The 20,594-nt window shown below is 38.3% G+C and overlaps 1 long non-coding RNA gene across 1 annotated transcript; it reads left to right on the top strand.

Annotated features, from left to right (window-relative positions):
- The first annotated feature begins 7,653 nt into the window (after window positions 1-7,653).
- LOC118494377 lies at window positions 7,654-19,703 on the top strand. Its single transcript, XR_004896508.1, has 3 exons — window positions 7,654-7,666; window positions 19,561-19,570; window positions 19,619-19,703. It is a non-coding gene; the product is annotated as an uncharacterized LOC118494377 (long non-coding RNA).
- Window positions 19,704-20,594: the final 891 nt, after the last annotated feature.

The following is a 20,594-nucleotide window of genomic DNA, read 5'->3' as shown; positions in this document are numbered from 1 at the left end:
CCATCAGAAGCTCTCCCTCTGATGAATAGCCTATATCTTTGGCTGCTCTGCCCTTTCTCAAATGTCTCTAAGCCATATATAGTGAAGACCCCTACGTGGGGAGCAATGAGGACACGCATGGGTCCCGTACTTTTTCAAAGAGAAGACTGAAATTAAGATGCATGGCTTTAAATGGATTTGTCAAGCTTTGACGTCTTTCTTTTGGGAGGGCTGGGTCATACAAGCCCAATAAACCTGTCTTTATCGAGTTATGGCTGTGTTCACACCCACGCAGAGCAGAGCAGGCCAGCTGAACCCAGGAGTTGTAATCTTGTGACATCTGACTACTCATGCAGTAAACTATAGCAAAGGAAGATTTAATTTCCACTCTGCTAGTGATCGCTTTTAAAGCTACAAGGATGGTCAGCGCTCTAGTTCGCCAAAAAACATCTCATCACGTGACTGAGCTGACAATCTATTTTACCAAGGCTCTTTGTTTTATAGTCACACTCATTCTCTTTGTATTTGCACCAAACCACTGGCCTTAAACAGGCTTAAAATAAATTGTATATGTTCTGACTTTGTGTGCTCATCTTCAGATCAATATAGAACATTAGAATTCAACAGAATTAGTTTAACATTCCCTTTGCCTCATAGCATTAATGGTTAAGTGCATATGGTTATTTTAGCGTGTGCATGTGTTCAATCCAATTTGATTAAATTGTATTCATAGTGTCAAAACATACAGATGTTATCTCAGGACACTTTGCAGATGGAGTAGGTGAGCCATTAAGTGTTACTGTACAATTATTTTAGCCAAGGGTCATGGAATTAACATGACTTAATGAGTTATTATCAATCTTTTTGAATATTATATCTAACAAATATTTTTGGGGGACCTTTTCTTTGACCGAGAATCTAAGGATAGAGGGGGCCGTATGTTTTGCAGATTGTAAAGCCTGTTGCGAAAAAAATAGTGTCTTGTATTTGAAAAGGCACAGATCTTGAAGATTGCCATATTAACTTCCAAATAAGAGGCCTGTCAGATGAAAGCACAGACTAACTGTACTGAATACAAATGTGCATTGCTGATTTTACTGGCGAGAAGTGGCATATCTGCTAGGTGACTTTGTTTAATCAACTTCTGCTGCTTTGTTTCACACAAGCCACATGTCACACGAGTGAGCAGCAAGCCCAGCAGGAAAGTTGAGTCTGTGTGCACATCACTTGTCACACGAGCTATCAACATCTATGGAGTTTCTTCCTCACCTGGAAATCACAAGTACCTGCCAGTGTGGCAGATGGCCATGGTACAAATCAAGGTGATTCGAAACTAAACTGGTGACTTAGCCACATCACAGAATATTTTTCAGTAGTCAGAAGTGCAGATTTATTCAGCGACAGTATTTGGAGTTGACAAGTGTTGATTGGAGTGTTGTTTCTCCTCCTTTAGAGCTGATATGTCCGGGGGGCTGTTGTTCAAAACTGTCAAATTTTTAAGGGTAATAGGTGCAGACTTTTGTAAACACTAGTTTAGTTTTTTCAGATTAACACGGACAATTTGGCTGTGAGGAGGTAATTCAAGGTGTGGTTTCAAAATGATTATTAGTATTCCACATTTGAAAGTCAAGACTAAATCAGTAGTAATAATCACACCTGACAAAAGGTTTCAGCGGATAATTGTACTAAGAAATGTCTAGCATGTTTAGCTCTTAAACTTTGAAAAATTCTAGTTTTTGGAACTTTTATTTTGTGTTACATTATTAGTAAGAAGAGTCTCCTCAGACCAATTTTCAGTTTTCCAGTGTGGTCCTAGTGCTAGCTAGCTGTACAAAACTGATCCTGTACTCTATGTTTGTAGGGTCAGAGCCATTCATTTATAATTTATAAAATAATGTGTGTATTCCCCATTCAGTGTGCATAATTCATACTTCATACTTGCACGGAGGGCTTAAATTGGAATACAAAAGGTGCCAATATGATGAATTAGAAGCTACAGTATGTGCCATGCATGCAACTGTTAAAGTATTTAATGTCTAGATAACAACATAAATTATGTTAAATACAATAATATTAATAATGCAGTGTGGATCCTTATGACACCCACATGCCATAATGTCTGAAAATGCACATTTTGAAGATGAGCGCTTGTGTGTGGTGGCAGATTTGTTTTATCCTATCCTGCTTGATTGCAATGAAGTGCTTGGAGCATATATACGTAACATTATAAAAAAAAAATGTATGTAAGTATGATGGACCACATACTAATGGAGGCATTCAAAATTCAAAATGTTAGGTAGAATGGTTGTGAGACATAAATAAAATATACATTTTCCCATGAGGTAGAATAGTATGTAATCACCAGTTCAATTTCATCAATAAATAATATATACAACATTATAAATAATAACTAAATATCATCACTCGTACTGCACTTTTTGAAGACTGTTTCTTCAGTTTGGCTGCAGATAGGGATTACGGTTGCTTTATGGAGTCTGAAAACATACACATAGGCATTCATTATTGAATCTAATGCGTATTTTCTATTTAAAACATGATCAAATAATAACATCATCAGTAACTGTTAGTACACAGTTATAACTAATGTAGGTTGTCAAAATTTCAAAGAACTGTTACTCCATACCAGCCACATTCAGGCAATGCTTGCACTGGAGATAAACCGTGACTCACTGGGTATGCTCTGCATGAAAAGAACACTCCACTGTAATCACCAGTACTGTTCATAACTGATTGACTCAACTTGATTGACTAATCCTGAAAATGCTCATGTTTCAGACAATTTCCAGCAAGACACCATATGTTTATACGCAGCATTGGGATAAATGACAGAGCCACAATTGGTATTCTCCTCACAGACGCTATATGTCATAATGTCAGCTTTTATGGGCTTCAGTGAAAGAGACACTAATATCCTTTACATGATGAGTGTAAGCATATGAACATACAAAATTCACAAACCAGAATGTAAATCAAGTTGAATCAGTAATTCCCCTAGTTTAATGGTGAGGGCTTGTACCACTGGGACTGTATGTTTAAATACTGCATGTGTGGATGAGTAGATGGGATGTTTAAAGACGATGGGAAATTAAAATGTATTAAATCAGACATGGGAGCACCGTATAGCTTTGGACAGGAGATCTGTAGCAGTGTTTCAAGTGATTAATTGGGCAAAGCTGGTGGAGTGCTGAGAATCTCCAGTGACAAAAGTGGATTTAAAAAATATATATATTAATTTTCACAGAGAAGCACTAAGAATTTTTCTCTCCTTTTTTCTTTTTCATACTCATTATTTCTCTAAACCAAGATCAGCGAGGGGTAAAACTATAAATTATGATTACTCTTTAGTGTGTACCTGTCATGTTGTAATACATAATAAATCACAGTTATTAGCACTGCTAGTGCAAACACATCTCACTTTTAATTTGTTACTGGTGACAGAAACATATTACTATAATGATTTGGGTTTTGAATTTCAGTAGGTATACTACAAGTACTGGTGTGATTAATATAGTTTTTCTAAAAATAAAAGAATAAAAAATAAAACAGAATGATGTGCTTCAAACGTGTGACAGTATTTATCAAGGAATGTTCCTTTGCAGAAGAACCAGAAGGTAACAGACCATAATCACAAAATCTAAACTGGTAGAAGGATGAATGAAAGTAGCTGAAAAACTTGGACAAATTTGGACCTGGCAATGGCACAATGATCAGGTCAGTGGATGACCAATGTTCAGAGATACCATGAATGTCTGCACCAAACTGCATGGTAATCCACCCAACACTTGTAGAGACATTTAACACAAAATAGTCAAACATAAATATCAGTCTGTTGGTGGCGCTAAAGGAACAGTTACAATATCTGCAAAGTCATAATAATTCATCCTCTGGAGACCACGAATGCATGTGCAAAATGTGGGCCGAGCCATCCAGCAGATGTTGAGATATTTCTGGATAAGTAAAAACTCTGATCTGTTTGTGGAACTTGAGGAAATGTAAGGGGATCATTAATGTCAATATGATAGAATTCAACCTTCAGTATCTGTAAAAAAAAATTGCAATCCATCCAACAATAGCTTCACTCTGGACAAAAGTGGAAGACAGACTGATTGACCAACATTGTTTCTCCGAGAGCCCCAACGTTAGTGGCACTAGAAACCAATATGCTTTAGTGCCATGAGTAAATATATTTTCATTATTTATTTCCATTTATTTTCTATATAACATTGCCATATTATGTTGATTTAAGCAACATCATTCAGCTGGAATTTCTCCTTATAGCTTTAGTGCGTAATTCTTTTATAATAATGAACGTCCGTTACATTCAAGCCATTGCTAAATGAGTTGCTACAAAGCTAATTAAGACTATCAGCTCCACACAACTCTCTCTGTATTTCTCAGCATGGATGTGTTTAGAAATTGGTGTCTTCCGGCAACTTTAACACGCAGAAACTCGAGTAAAGATAATTACCTCTTCTGAAGCTTTTTTTTAATCCTCCGTGTCATCCTTGACTACGTAGCAAGAAGGAGGAGGGGTTGGGGTGAAGCGCGATCACGGAAGGCTTCTATCATGTGGCTGTACCGACATAGTTGTTATTATTACTTAGAATTCCTCATGGGGGAGACAGAAACTACGCACTATAGCTTTAAACATATTCAATATTGCGAATTATTACAATTTCTGTGAAACTCACCACTATACCGCACTCTAAAAATAAGTTCATGTTCATGAATTAGTGTGTAGTCTAAACAGGAAGCACCCAGCAGGGGAAATAGACAATGACCTCTTTCTGCATCAGTTTACCCTTCTGCTGTAGCAGTCACTCCCTGGAGGTTTAAGAGTTTCTCAGGCAAACAGGCTCAATCCTGAGTTATCATACCTTTGGATCATGGACAAAGGCAACAATTGATTCATTATCTTTGTGCATCACCTCCCTGAGGCTGAGATTGATACTTGTCAGAGTGTTGGTAGTTTAATGGGCAAACATTCAAGGTCACAGCCAACAAAGAAGACAAGGAGAGAGAAACAACGGTGGCCATTTAATTTGGCGCTAATCGAATGAGCAACAAGAAGGAAAACATTTTTTATAAGCGATAGAGATGTGTTCAGAGCTAATCCTTGTCGACTTATGAAGCCATTTTGCTGACTTTGCTTATTGAGCCCTCTCTTTTGATGAAAGGATTCAACCGTTTCTCTGAACATTGTTGCGGTCTGCTTGTTTCGCCTACATAGTCTGTTGAATTGATCACAATTTCATGTTATCATTATCCTTATCATCACCTTGTACAACCCGAGCAGGCAAGAGCAAACACCACAGTTATATTGGCTCACTCCCCTTGCTGCCACTTCTACTCTAAAATTTCCTTTGCCCAGTAATTTTTCAGTGGAACTGAATATTCTTTTATGTTGCTAATCAGAATTCCTTTCCAAAAGCACTTCTTGGATCTTGTTCGACTTCCTCAATAGACAGGGAAAAGATCAATTTTCTAGTTCAAGGGAATTCAAATAAGGGGAGGAAACGAGAGGCTTATCTGATCAGAAGTGAGGCCTTTGAACAGAAATGCTGACATGATCATTAAATTGTAGCGTACGGAGACAGTAATATAGTACAGTACTGATACTTTTGTTCACCTATTGGTAGCATAATAGATTAGAGGACCCTTTTGACTTAACATGCTCAGCTTGCAATTTTGGTTATTTAAAGGCTTGTGATCAGTATGTTCTCGGGAAGGTTTTGATTGAATATGCATGCCATGCATACTTAACATGCTTCTTACCCCTCTTAACCCCTTATGCAGCAAATGTCTTTGACCATGCTAAGAGGGTTTCATGCAATCTGCCTGGTCCTTTGGCACTATTCCACCTATAATGGACATTTTCAAATTCTTTGTCTGCAGGCTTTTCTGCTTACTAGGGAAAGCATACATGTAGATTTAAGGCACTGAAACCAGTTGTGCATGGCATTCAAATCAATGTTTTAAAGAGCTCAATCTCAAGGTGGTCTGCAGAAATTTGTTTCGACTTGTCCACTTAATCAGAGGTTATTTGCCAATCTCTATGCGTCCCACTAACGACTTCCTGGAGTGCTTTGTAATGTTAGCTCGACATATCACATGTCACATCTGCTCATTCTGCGTCTCTAGCCAAGTGTCAAATCCAATTGAATGAGTAAAGCTGCCACTCTGCCACGCCGGCCCCTGGCATTGTTTATTGCAATCAATGCCAAAAGAAAACCAGTGGCTTGCAAAAAGAAACTTAGGGCGTTTTCACACATACCTCATTTGGTCCGGACTTTCGGACTTTTCAGTTTGATCCGAACCAAAATTAGAGGTGTGAAACCTCCCCCAGACCACGGTCCGGATCAAAAGACCAAATTTTGGTCCGACCAAAAGAGGTCGTCTTGGTCCGGACCAAACTGAACCATGGTCCGGTTCGTTTATAGTGTGAAAGCATTTTTTGGATGGTTCGGACTTTCGGACCAAATAGAAGAAGCTCTGGCAGGCTCTCCTTGTGTTACAAGCTCCTTTAAGGAATAGCTTGGTGCTTAGTGTGTAGGCTACATGAGAGAGTGACGGTGAATGCGCTCAGAGCAGACAGCTGTCGGCTATCAGAGCAGAGAATACATCAGCAGTTTATTTGTGAAGTGGTAGTAAATGTACAGTGTTGGTTTCCGTTTGACTCTGAATAAATTCTCCAGAAAGTTCCCGTGTCTTGCTTCTCAACATCACAACAAAACAAAAAGAGCCGCGGCCGTATGGGAGAGCAGCAGTCAGTTGAAAAAACTCCAACACAGAGAGAGGATACGAGAGGACGAGGAAGCCCGTCTACGAACCAATCATTTATAAGTATCTGGAGACGCAGCTCACGTATGTGATGACGGCAGGACGTAGTTTTGTCACGTATAGATCTTTAGTGAGCTTGCATAACTGCAGTGTGAAACCAAAACTTACCAGATCAAATGTATACAATGTAACAAAAACATGAACCTTGGTCCGGACTTTCATGTGTGAAAACGCATGAGTTTATTATTTCATTAGTTAATTACAGTTACAGTCTAAAGCCCAAAGGAATGACAAAGGAAGTAATTTGAATGTAGGTGAATATGCATTATACAGGTAAGCCAAATCGTATTTCTAATACAGACAAGCTAAAACAAGCCCATGCCATCACCTCTCTCTACTCATAGAACGAAAAGGTTTATCAGGGGGAAAAAAACACAAATTACTCTTATAAAAACGAGTAAGACCATATGCTATGTGGCAGCAGTATTTCTCTCCATGGTCTGGCCATCTCACAGAGCAGATCTGAAATACAATGTGGGAGATGATCGAGTCTTAGTGTCAATACATCACCCCAGAAAATTACCTCTTCTCTGCTTGGCCTACTTTAATCTCTAACCCTCTATTGAAAGAATGAACACTCTCTCCTCTGTCCTATTGACAACGTAAAATAGGTTTGCCAGCTTGATTGACAACTTTGTCCACCTGACAAAATGTAATGCAGTCGAGGACAAAAAACAGATCAGAAATTCTTTGGACCCAATCTGGTGCAGCCGATTACATTTTCTCTGCCGTCTTCTTCTTTATTGTATCAGATGGGTCTTTTGAAGTATTGAGGTAGAGTGTTGTATTGTGTGTCGTCTGTGTGCTCCTGAATGTGTGTGTGTGTGTGTGTGTGTGTGTGCATGCATGGTTGCATAAATATTTGGGTTTGTGTTGGAGAGGTAAAAGATTCCACAAAGCTTAACATAAAAAGTCATTAGCATTACATTATACTGACATTCTTGGCATTTGGCTCAGACTTTTATCCAGAATGACTTAGAATGACAAACTGCATTGTTCACTTACCAACATAGCATTTCAAACAACCAGCACCTAGTGTGCAAGAGGTAGAACTGCTTTTGATTATATTCATGTGACTGGGATTGATTTTCATTAAACATTGCACAAACATTTCTATAGCACATTTCAGCAACAGGGCAATTCAAAGTGCTTTACATAAAACATTAAAAGCAATTAAAAACAAATAATAAAAAGAAAACAAAAGTAAAATCAGATAAAATATGAGAATAAAATTTGTAGTGCAGTATAAGAAATTAAAGAAAGGCAACATCAAAAAGATAGGTCTTCAGCCTTGATTTAAAAGAACTGAGAGTTGCGGTGGACCTGCAGCTTTCTGGAAGGTTACTCCAGATCCTACTAAATGCAAATGTTATAGAAACCGACCAAGCAGTAATGAGAAGATATAAATGCAACTATTATCACTTACAGCTATTCACAGGCTTGTTTGAGTTTTACTCATGAATTTGAGGAAACACGTCTGTAAAATAAAAAAACTATCATGTGCAGTATGTCATTTCAACACATGGAAGTGTCAAAAACATTTCCTTCGTGTTATCTAACATGAACATCTCAACAGACAGGTCATATAAAGATGAACTGTGAATCTCATGGCCTTTACAGGTGGCAACGCAAATGTCAAAACATGAACACCAATATGTGGAAACGCTCGGCTGATAATGGAGAAAAGAACCGTGATTAATAAATACATATTTCATCAATTAATGAGTGTATAATACTACATATAAAATGACCATTTGAATGATGAGACCCCCTTTTTTTTTTACAGTTTTTATTAGCTTGACATCATTTAAACAAAATTACATGTCTGTGTCATTTTTACTAGTAGTAGAACAATCTCTTACAGTAAAACTGATGGTATTAAAACAATTCCTGAGTGTACATGCATGTCTTAATATTGTTAATGTTCACTGGATGAGCTTATACTGTATGTTACATCACATGTATTAGCTGAGAACTGCCATAGTCAAATATTTGATCTCAGTTCTGACTGACCTTTCATTGGGTGGTGAGTCAATGCAATTACAGCTTCCAACAAGTGTTAAAATCACAGTCTCCTTCACACGTCTCGCAGTCAAACAACAGTGTCATCTAAATGTGTCATATAATTGAATAAGCAGGATAATGATGGCCAAGCTCGCACAGTGCCAATAATTACAAAATATATTCAGATGTGCAGCCAGATAATGCTGACATACTCATATAGAAACTGACCTTGTATTTTGTATATGTGAATACATTTTTTGCTCAGGATAAGGGGGAGAATAAGGCCCGAAAATTAAAGTTCACTTTGGTTGTACTTCATTGTGCTTGAAAATGTCATTCTTAATTATTTATTTAAACGACATGCACACTGGTGAATGCTTCAGTTTTTGAGGCAGGTGGTCACCTCCCCTGGTTTTTCACCAGCTTTCAAAGGCAGAAACCTGTGCGAAAATGTCTTTTCCCTCTCCCCAGGTGCTATCCTGCTGCCAGCAGCAACAAATCATTATGCGAACATCAATAATGCCATGTGTCTTACATTCCTGATTATACAAAACACATTTAGAAAGAAAATGTGCTGTATTTCCCCCAGATATTATAGTTTAAAGGAAAGGAAAATAAATCAACTAACAACCTGATTAGTGGGGCCAAGTGAGCCAACATCTCGGCCAAGTGCTAAGAATACTGCAAGAGAGGGAGCATAAGACAGAGGCAAGGGTTAATGACGCCATTCTTGCACCTTCCCAGCATGATCCGTATAGCTATTTCCATTAAGTCATGGTTGAACCTCTTTCATTATTTTACCTGACCTTTACAAAAGGTTAGTTGTAGTGCAGCTCTGTGGTTATCATTGTTCCCCCAACCAAATCAGAAATAGTCAAACTAATATATTATAAGTAAAGCACAAAGGGGCAAGTAAAATACAAATACTAAGTCAAGTGGTAAAGTGGCCATGCCCAATGTTGTACTATTGTAGTTAAACTTAAAAGCATGTAAATTTACCATTTTTCCCTATTATTATTATTTTTTATTTTAAGTACCTTACACACAAAGTGTACCTTTTGTAATACCTCATACTATCCGGTAGCTTTGTATTTCTACAATCTGTCCTGTTCAATTGGAAAGGGGAAGTGTTTCTCCTAATTTAGCCTGTGCTTGGGACAACATTTGGGGATCCAATCCTTAGGGATCAAATTTCTGGAACAGAAACCTTTTGCTAATTCAACAGGGGATTAAGGTAAGGCAATAGTCATCTTAAAAGATAGAATTGGGTTAGGGTAGTGAGTTCTCTCAAGGAAAACTTAATGTGGAGGTTAGCCAGGCTCTGCTAGGTGAGCTTACAGCATGTCTATAAAAGAAATTTAAAGAAAAAGCTGTGTTATTTCTGTTTGCTGTGAATGCCAGTTGTAGTGTGAGGTTTTACACTGCTAAGGCTATTTCTGAGTTCACAGGAAGGGTCAGTATTTGGACGGTGCGAGTGGAGGAATATGACTCATGTTTTACTTTTTAACATTTAAATACTACTCCAAAGTACCATTACCAATACCAAAGTAAAAGCACATACATATTATTAGCAAATTTATAGTTAGTTAGTATATATATATATATATATATATATATATATATATATATATATATATATATATATATATATAATTTTGGATTATTATGGCTGCATATGTTTTGCCATGTTAATGTCACAGATGGTCTAGGACAGGGGTGGCCAACCAGTTAGGTATAAAGAGCCACAAAAAAAAACGCACCATAGCAAAAAGCCACACAACACATGCATGTCCACACTACAACAGCAACAGTGTCTTCCAGATCTAATGACAGTCATAATACATAGCAGGTTTCATAGTTTTTTTTCTCACTTAGATTGACTCAGTGGGAAACCTGACAGTCTTTGTTATCCACAGTCCTTTTCAGGTCTTGCTTGAACTCGGTTGTGGCCACTCGAAGCAACTCTCTCACTCATTTGTCACTAGAGGGGCTTTCAAACAGTCGGATTCAGCAGTGAAAGGGTTACCGAGGAAGGTGATCTGTGGCCGCTGTTTTTCCTCAGGTTGCAGAATCTGTCCTCAAAACTCTGCTGCATTATTTTCCATTTTAAAATAATTGGCAAATGTATTGGCAGATGCATTCAAATGTGTTTTTTTTTTTACTTATCTGAAATACTGTACGTTTCAGAAGAGTTAAAAACAACAATCAACCAATGACACAGCCCCCAGCCACACAGTAAGAGCCTCACAGGAGCAGGCAAAGAGCCGCATACGGCTCAAGAGCCACAGGTTCGCCACCCCTGGTCTAGGAGAAGCCAGCTGTTTTATATATTGTTAGTTTATTCTCTAATAATTCATTACATTTTATAACATTATCATGTTTTGTCTGTATAATATGTATCAGTAAAACCATTAGTACCTACAGTATAACTGACTAAAATGTAGCAGAGGAAATATATCCAAAATATAAGTAGCATATAATGGAAATACTTAAGTAAAGTACAACTACATCAAAATTGTACTTAAGTAAATGCATGTTGTTACTATCCACCACTGGGTAGTAGTTACATTAACATTTATTTATGCATATACATGTTCTGTTCCTTCTTATCACCTCAAACATTCAATAGTATTCATATTTGTCTGAAAGAGCAGCTTGCACATATGCAGTGAAGCCAGTAATGGAGACCATCAGGCCTCACTCTGTCCTTCACCCTCTATAGTGAAATCTATTCATGTCATACCAAAGAGATCAAACTATATTCCTTTCAGAAATGACAATTTCAAGTTTAGGGACAATAAGCTGGTCAAGGTTGCTGTCTAATAAATTACTTTGTGTCATGTTTGCAGATGCTCAAGGTCCCCAGATGTCCACCAGCTGGGATACGGCACAGTCCCTGAAGCCGATGTCACTATGATCAAGAGCACATAACAGGCAGATGCCTCTGAACTGGCTAACAAAAGCTATTTAGATGTGGGACTGCTCCATTGTTCCCTCCCTTCATTTTTCTCTACCCCCCTGCCATGTTCTTCTTCTTCTCCTACCGTTAAAAACCGGAAGGCATATTCATGAGGGAAGCATAATTAACCAGTCAGGGTTTGGATGACTTCCAGATGGATGAGTTATTATTGCCATTATTGATACTGGCTGGTATGAGCCCTGCTATCTGGGATTAATGCTGTTAGAATTTAGAAGCCCGACACCATCTTACCACTTAGTCCCATGATGAATAGTGTTAGGCAAAGTCGTTTGCACTGACACTCACTTACTTCCCCTCATTTTATGTACTTTGCTTGCCTTATTAAGGCTCTTACCACTGGCTTAATTGGCTATTTAGAATTCTCCTCTTTGTGACCTAGATGTGTTTTATTTGGTGAATGTTGTTTGGTGAATTAAGTTACCTGTAAATATCTTCGCTAGAGCCCCATCCATCTTTGTTATGTAGGAACTCTATTTTTGTTTTAATTAATTTAATGGGTGCTGGGTTTGGACATCATTAACCTCAATGAAAGTGGAGAAATTGGTTTTACTTGTGCAAAAGACAAGGCATCTACAGTATGTTGAAGTGCTGCTTTCTAGATTTGTATTGGTGTACTGGACCTCTGGGCTAATAGGACAAGATATTCTGGCTTTTAATTCACATCCCACTATTGTCTCAAAGTGTATCAGCAAATATTGTGGGGTCCCATCGTAGGAAAGGCACATGTTGGTTCGAGCAATAGCCAAGAAGAGCATGGTTGGCCATTTTTCAATGGGTTTACATTTTTTAAGTTTTCATTTTGTTAAATTGCCCTGCCTACACGTGTTTACTGTTGCTCTGTTTAAAACCATTGCAAGGAGAAAAAAAGGTGACGTGAATTTCAAAACTCCGCACCAAAATCATTTATTATTTTTATTCAGGAACATTCAGTCTGTCATGTAAACCCAAAAATACAAATAAAAAATAATTAAAATCATGAACTCAAGTGTCATTATGAAACAAATAAAACAAACACAATGACTGTGCTTTAATATCAGCAACATCCAATCCAATCACTCCTTCTCGTGGCTGCCTGCACTTAACATGAATTTCAAAACTCTGCATCAAAATTATTTATTATTTTTATTCAGAAACTCCTTCCTACATACATTGCAAAACGCTTTGGTTGCATCACGTAAAACTGCAGTAATCCAGGGGTATTTCCCTACAGAGTCCTCCCGGTACCTGCAGAGACGTTTTTGCTTTTTAGCTACATGTTCATTGGGTCCCGGGACACCAGCCTGAGCCTCCATTTCAACAATGAATGAATGAATGAATGAAAAATAGCAATGTGTGTTATCAAAATCCATGCCTAGCCGCCTACGTAGGGCCTACATAGGGCCTACATAGGGCCTACGTACTGTTGCAGCCAATGAGCAGCCGACGGGACGTGGCTGCAGGTCGACTCAATCACAATGAACAGTTTTTAATGTTCTATCAGACTATAACTACTCGAGAGTCTGCTCCCGAGACTTTAGAGCTCTAATTTCCGTAACAATTAGGGCAGGATTCAGGATTCGGGACAACTGCTTGGATTTTGGGACTGTCCCGAATTTTTCGGGATGTCTGGTCACCCTATCCTCAAAGGATAAAGCCAACTCACTTTGGTGATTCCCTGGCTTTTACTACAGCGCTCCCATAAGGTTGACATTTGTGGTTTTTAGTGATATGTCTCATACTAAATTGTATGGATTGCCATGAAACATGGTAGAGCCATTCATGCCCCCCCCCTCAAAATTATTTTTTACAACTAGGTTGATTCTCCCAACTTGTCCACCATCACCAAATGATGGTCAAATGAATGATCAAATAGTCCTATCTATCTTCAGTCATCAGTTTTCTTACCAACAATGCAAGGATACCACTTATGATGATGACAAAACAGACAGTGTGTACATGGCTGCGGGTCCATCAGAGTAAACATCTTTCCTACTGCATCTTTTAACCAATTCTATTAATGTAAAGGTAATTTGTCTTTACATTTGCACTTTACAAAATGTAGCTAATATTGTTAAAATGTTTATTTCATTTCTCAAGTTAGAACTATGTACATCAGCCATGATTAAAAAAATAAATAAAACACATACAACCCTGATGTGTGGAGTATCCATTAAGAAATGGGACATATCCCATCACTATCCCTACCTTCAACCCCAAAGAGCGTGGAGGACATGGCGGATGCCCTCCAGAAACACTCAAACGACGTGAAGGAACAAGCTCTTTCCTTATTAATGTGCTCTTTTACAAAGCGACACACCATGCACAGTTCCCCCGGGACAAGGAAGTGCAATAAGTGTAGCAAGTGGGTCTGTTCATTTTTTAAAGTTGGGTAACCTGTCCTTAAAGGTACTGTAGTAAATCAAGATGCTACTTAACTGCTCTGGTAGGTCTTACTCACTTAGCACATAATGTATATAATGATTCATGAAACATCAACCTCTAAGAGGAGCAACTAAATAAAGGATTCTGTTTTTCTAATTTACATCATGCTGAGTGGTTGTAAACAGACAGACACTTTATACGCTCATGATAAAAAACAATGAAGATACATGACCACAGTTTACGTTAACATGAGAGAAGATATATGTTTTAAAGAGAAAAGAAAACCTCTTCTTTTGCTGCCTAAGTATTACGTCAGTGCAGGAACATTTACAAAATATCTTTTGGAACCGATTGGCAGTTTAGGCCATGATATGTGTTCACAGTCCAAAGGACAGGGCTGAATGCTTGGGTGGCATTGTACCTATTAAAGGTGGTGCTTTAGAATGGAGGAAATGCTTACTTTGATTTCCCTCAGGCTTTTTGCTCTCTGAGCTGAATGAAAATGCTCCGTCTCTGGCAGCATAAAAGGTACAACCCAGCACACAAAAACACATACGCACACATCATATTGATGTACTATGTATGCACACACACACACACACACACACACACATACATACACACACACACACACACACACACACACACACACACACACACACACACACACACACTTACGAGCAAACTTTACAGGCCTGTGCTCCTGCAGTCCGAAAATTTGAGCAGTTAAAAGATCCCTTCATTACTGAATGACCTTGTGTGCATTAAGAATATGATGGATGCAGGGATGTAGTGCAGCATGACAAGAGGATGGATTGTGTTGCACAACGCGCAAGTTTATGCTTGACACAATAGTACTCACATTTCAGTGCAGAGCTGAAAAATGAATGCGGGAGGGCATCATCGCAAATCCATATTTATCGTGAGGTATATTTTCAGCAGTAAAAACGGGTGCATTGCTTTTATGCACCCGCCCACCCATCCATTCGCACCTCATGCTTTCTATCAGCGCTGATCAAAACACAAGGCTATATTCATGCGGCATTCTAATCTGAGATCTGTGATCCCTAATTGCATATGAGCAATGGGTGATTCTCAGAGGTAGGATGAGCAGATGTGCTTTGTGGCCAGAAGCGCTTTGACTTTGCGTTGCAGAAAGAGTGGAGGGGGGGTCTGGCTTGGCCATTGGCAACTAATACAAGCTCACACACTGCATGTAGTCCAAAGGGTCTTTGTTTTTGTCTGTATATATGCATGTGTGTGTGAAAGAGAGGAGAGAAATTGCCAATAACCATTCCCTCTAGTCTCATCACACATAAAGCTACAGGCTATTATTAATCATTTAGTAGGTTTCATAGTTTGGTTCACTGCTCATGCACAGCACCTGTCAAACCACGCTGTGGCAAGGGAGGGTTCCATTTGATTAAGTCTCTTTAGCCTCCACATCCTCCCATCAAAAGGTCAACATGCATCCTTCTCTGATAGCCGCTCTTATACTTGCTTTGCATTTACATTTTGTCACACAACCCTAAAATTGAGCCCACCTCACATTTACACAATGTAATCCATTTTCCTCACTGTTTGCCTATATCAGGAGTCGTGTGGGATCACTTGGCATCTTTGTGTGGAAGACTATTTTGTCTGACAGATTCCTTTTCAGTCGCAACTTTGCAAAGCACAGTACCTCCTCATAGTTTAATTTAATATTTTGTGCCAGTGGTATTTTACTTCTCGCTAATGCTTTGCTGTCTTTTTTTTAATGCTTTATTGATGTGTTTAGCTCATGCTAACAACCCACACTTCACTTTCTGTCCACCGGGGCATTTTCTTCTTGGACAGTTACCCACCAGCTGCTGTTCAGATGCTGTTATTATCCTGAATGTTTTATTAATTTATTTTTAATTTGGACTTTCTTTTTTTTTTTTATTACAAGCTTGTTTCTGTGTGTCGAAGAGGTAGAGAGACAAAGGAAGAAAAGCAGAAACTTGAGCTCAATTTTACCAAAAATTACCACAAAACCTCTATACATGCAGAGATGCAATTACATGGGTTCATTGTTGATAGACGTCCTGAATACAGCGGTGTTAAAAACACTGAAATCTTTGCCGATAATGTATTCAGAACCTTTCTCTCATGACTACCCCAACCTTACATGACAAAAGAACAATGTGGTAAAAACAAATTATGTCTGAAATTACAGTACAGATAATTGTATTTATAATAGTACTGTCAGGGTTGCCTATGTGTTCACTAGGTAAATCTCACCATGGAACATTTACTTTACAAATCACATCCGTTTTGCACAAGACGAAAATCACTGTCTGCGCAATTATTAGAAATCATGGTACACCTTAGATATTAGCCCACTGGGGGACAAAAAGTGCTTTATATTGCCACCAGGTATAGGCAGACAGACAGAAGTATTAAAAATGTTGAATAACTACAGCACCTGTTTCAACTGTGACTTAGATCCATGTGCACAAAAAGGACAAGGCCTTTATATTCTCTCTGAAATGGGATCAGAGAAACTACTACATATATTAATGAATAAACAGCACACACAGAGAGATACATAGCAACCCCTGCATCATACTGATGCAACAACAAAGCAATTTAACACTTCTGGCTTCTGGTTATTGTGCTGTGTGGAATTTCATGCACTAATTAACATGTAAGGAAGTGACACTGGTGTCATTTCTTACCTCCGAGGGCTTGAGCTGCCTCGGTGACATTTTGATCCCCAAGCTGCACGAGATCCCCTCCCCGTGTGAGGCATTGATTGTTTATTTGTTTAATTTTTTTGGGGGGGGGTGGGGAGGTGGGGTTGTACTCAATCTGACAAATAAGACTCAGGGTGTTTGCTTACGCCATGCTTGTTCACTATGGTGCAGGGATTTCACATTATCAGGATCAGATTTAAATAATTCACAAGTTGAAAATCATTTTATTTTAAAAGAAGAAACAAACTTGCAGAAATGTATCTTGTGGGATAAGTCTATATGAAATTATTGTATACCTAGTCTCGCACTGCCAGACCTTTCTCCACTATCTATTCTGAGATGGGGGGGGGGGGGAGAGATAGCGGAGATAGTGGAAGGCGAGGGGCATCCGGCACGCGAGAGACGCGCCAGGTGTCAGGCTTCATCCCAGAACTTTACATCTGGTAAGCCAAACTATTCTATACCTAACTTCAGAATATTTGGACAGTTGAGAAAAATATTGTATTAGCATCAAAATAACCACACCATTTAGTGTAACCACATCCTATTCCCCACATCCTATATCACAGCATTTTAACTGATAAAAAAAGTCAGTTACAGCCATACGTGTAAAAAGAAGGCATCACACTGTACTTAATCATGGGCCTAAAACAGTGTGTGGGGGGGGGGGGGGGTAATAAACATGAAAGCAAGAGAACATGTTAATAAATTACTCAAACATAGCTTTTAATTCATCCACACGGCATTCACTACACGTTCAAACGAGGCCGCGCCCCTTTAGGAGACAGGAAGCGTGTACCGTTTCATAGCATTGCCACTGCTTGAAATGCCCTGTCTTTAGTAAGATCTTTGACACTATATACTCACCCGCGTATTTATTACTTACCTATGCCTCTGTCTGAAATGACAGAGGTCTAGACAAATTTGGGCCCAATACATGGATGAGGTGAAATATATTGTGGGCATTGATCCGATTCCATCACAGCATGGCTCTATTTCTGACATGTTTATGAGAACAACATGCAAGTTTAGCCCAAACTTCATCAAGGCCTGACAACAATGGCTGTCATGTTATGCAATGGGTTTCTGTAACTCTTTTAATAGAGAACACCATTCAGCTTCAAATGCACTACACAGGCGTAAGCAGTGGCATGAATAGTTTGTTTTAATTTCAAGCCACTCTGTGTTCTGACAAGAAATACGCAACTGAATTTCAGTCGCCTCCTGTGTTTTTCAATAATTCTCCTTCCATCATCATTCAACCAAAAAAGTCAAAACAGCGCTGTGCTTTTAGTCTGTTTCAGTCCCAAATGAAATATCACTCCCAGGAGTTCCAGATGCTGAAAATGTGTTCCTTTGTGTTCATTTCTTATCTCCATAAATCACAAAATAGAATTCCACTCCAGGGAATGAGGCACGCTGTGTGTTTTAAATGTAAAACCAATAAATTCCTGACACGGGTTTTAAGATTCAGATTTCAGTGAAAATGCGGGGTAAATCAGATGTGGAAATACCACAGAGTAATGAATATTTCATTGTAAAGTACAGATTAAAACCATATTTAGAATAAGAGTGGAGTCTGAACAGACATGGCCAGTGCATGGCCAGTGTGTTCCTACAAAAGAAAGCCAATGTTGTTAAGCCTTTTATTTATTTAATTAGCACATCACTAAGTGGAAATCCTTGTATAGCCACCTGGAGGGAATTCCGGATTCAGGAATGAATTTCATTGCATAGTTGTCAATATCAAACCTTTCCATTATACAGTAGTTTACCTCTAGTGATCTCTGAAGAATTCATCAACAGTCAATCAAAGGGAGTTTATGCACAGCCCTGATTTGGTTTCCTCTTCCCAGCAAACACAATTTGAATACCCAAGGCAACAACACAGTGGAAATGCATTATACATTCATGTTGCCCTTACTTTCACCACCATGAAGGGGTTGTTCTTCCTCTGTCAGTCAATCAAGGACAATCAGGGATGTTTGTACATCACAGCCTTAGAATAAAGGAGAAACTGGCAGATCTGGTACACAGGAAATATGATCGGGCCCATCCCATTCGATGCTGAATGTCTTTAAGTTCAATTAGCCAATGAGAGATCCTTTAGTGCCCTGCATCTGTCACAGTCACGCGACAAAGCTCTGTAATGATCTGCATTTTCAGACACTTGGCACAGGCACAACAATTTCCGATTCAGGACTTCATATTCTGTCTCAGACCCCTCAGTGCAAACATAGCTTTCATCTAAACGGTACTGACGTACTTAAATATCACTAGAATTGCTGTGGTGAACTGGGTGTTCTAGGGGGTTCCAAATAGTCATGACTAATTTGACAGCGTTCAATCTTAAGTAGAAGGTTAACAGACATTACATTCAAACTTTCAAAAGTCGTTTGATCGTTTGTGCTTAAACAAAGCTGTAAGAGGAGCATATAGTGCTGTTGGCGGTACATCATACATTTGTTTGAGTGTTGCACATCTTATCTTACTGTATTTAAGGCACTTACGTAGACCATATCAATGGTTTAAGTGGATTGGATAGCTGCTTTTATGTGAGTATAAATGTATGGGTGCATATCTGCAATTATGTATATTTATCCTATTTTTATAGGGCTAGACATTCTATCTTTTAAACGCTACGCTTTTATTCAGTTGTTTAACTGTGAGCATTAAATAAATGAACTCAAACTCATGTATCCATTATGTTTAGGTTGTTCCGTTGTCCTCGGGCCAAATTTGAGCCATTTTCAAAAAGTTTCTATATCACAAATTTGGGTTTCTTTCAACCAAATTGTCAAAAAAAGTTACGTGGATGGTTCCATACAACGCTCTTCACAAGTAAAATAAATAATCAGTTCCCTATCTTTATTGAATTTGGGTGTTAAAAAAAAAAATGACAAAGAACTTTGAAAAAAGTGAAAAATATGTTGGAAAAAGCTTCAAAAACTTGGAAAAAATCAACAAAAACATCAAAAAAAAGTGACCAAAACAAATCGACAAAAACATCGGAAAAAGTGACAGAAAACTTGGAAAAAATGTGAGGTCCAAGGTCTTTCTAAAGTCACAGATCTGTGGGTAAACATTTCGGTTACACTTTACTTGAAGGTATCTACATAAGAGTGACATGACACTGTCATGAACACATGACACTGTCATGAACGTGTCATAAACATTATAAACAAGTCATACACGTTTATGACATAACGCTTCTTTTAGTAAGTGTCATTCGGATTTTGTCATGACAAGTTATGGTTAGGGTTAGAGTTAGAGTTAGAGTTCATGTGTTCATGACAGTGTCATGTCACTCCACTCCTTCAAGTAAAGTGTTACCAACATTTCTTTCTAAGAAAGGTTTATTGTTCAATGATTGTTAGTTTCTTTTTTTCAATGTTTGTGATATATATTTTTTCTTACTTATACACAAAACCAAAGGGAATTTCATCATGCTGATAATGAGGTGTCATATATATTTCTCGTGTTGAGGCATCAATGTAGTTTCTGTACTATCCTTAAGTTGCTAAGCTATCCAGCCCTGTTTAACAAAGACATTTTTTGTGATGGACAAAAAAGAGAAAAAATGTCTTCCACATCATGAATCATTTGGAATGAAATTAATTTTTTATTACAAATGATAGAAGATGATACTAGTTGAATGCAGTGTTAAAGCTCTGTAGGATTTGTCTGCA

The sequence above is a fragment of the Sander lucioperca genome, chromosome 23 (genome assembly GCF_008315115.2).
Source record: "Sander lucioperca isolate FBNREF2018 chromosome 23, SLUC_FBN_1.2, whole genome shotgun sequence".
In the NCBI taxonomy this organism is placed as follows: Eukaryota; Metazoa; Chordata; class Actinopteri; order Perciformes; family Percidae; genus Sander; species Sander lucioperca.
The sequence above is the reverse complement of the archived record's forward strand: the minus strand, read 5'-3'. Positions and strand labels throughout refer to the sequence as shown.